Source organism: Sinocyclocheilus grahami, unplaced genomic scaffold, assembly GCF_001515645.1.
Source record: "Sinocyclocheilus grahami isolate Dianchi unplaced genomic scaffold, SAMN03320097.WGS_v1.1 scaffold1091.1, whole genome shotgun sequence".
In the NCBI taxonomy this organism is placed as follows: domain Eukaryota; kingdom Metazoa; phylum Chordata; class Actinopteri; order Cypriniformes; family Cyprinidae; genus Sinocyclocheilus; species Sinocyclocheilus grahami.
The window spans coordinates 326,451-327,299 of record NW_015506270.1 but is presented as its reverse complement, the minus strand read 5'-3'; positions in this window follow the sequence as shown (position 1 = coordinate 327,299).

The window sequence follows — 849 nt, the reverse complement described above, 5'->3', positions numbered from 1 at the left end:
GACTTTGGTTTCAGAATCAGAATGCAAGAAGGATTTTTATAGCATACCATTGTCAAAGATGCACTATGAAGCTAAATGCAGATGTTTATGGTTGCAAGCCACTGATGAAACTTGAATTTGACAAACAATATAGATATACATAACATGCTAATGTAACTGGAGACAGAATAATTACTTATGGCTACCGCTACCCAGACCCCAGAGTATAAACTTTCCTCCCCAATGGTAAGTTTCCAACTGAATGGAAAGTGACAAGCAAAGGCAGATTACCACCAAAATCACAGCTTTATTTTTCTACATTCACTATTAAAACATTGAGCTCAACATCAATATAACCCCCCCCTTAATCTCAATTTATTTGACCAAAGCGAACACCTGGTAACAATGACTACGTTTACATGGACATCAGTAATCAAATTATTTACCTTATTCGAAATAAGCCAATATTATGATTATGGTGTTTACATGAGTTGCTTTTAGAATATTCCTTTCATGTTCCTGTTTTACATGTTATCACATAGTTCGATTAATGGCGCATGTCATTACCTCCCCACGTGACGCCATCCGACGTCCCCTCCGGAATTTCACGTATAAACATCATCTTCGTGATAAAGCGCTTTATTTGCCGTCAAATGGTTGAGCACTGCCGTGTGTGTATCCTGTCTCAAAATGCGGCGAAAAGTCCTACACGATGGTAATAATGTGATTAATGCCCGGTTCAGACTACACGATTTTGCCACGATTTGCTTGACGTAGGGTGTCGTGGGGATTCGTAAACAACAATGGGCGTCGGGACGCAAGAGTCCATCGTTTCAGCTCGTGTAGTGTGTCATAGTGGACGACAACCGA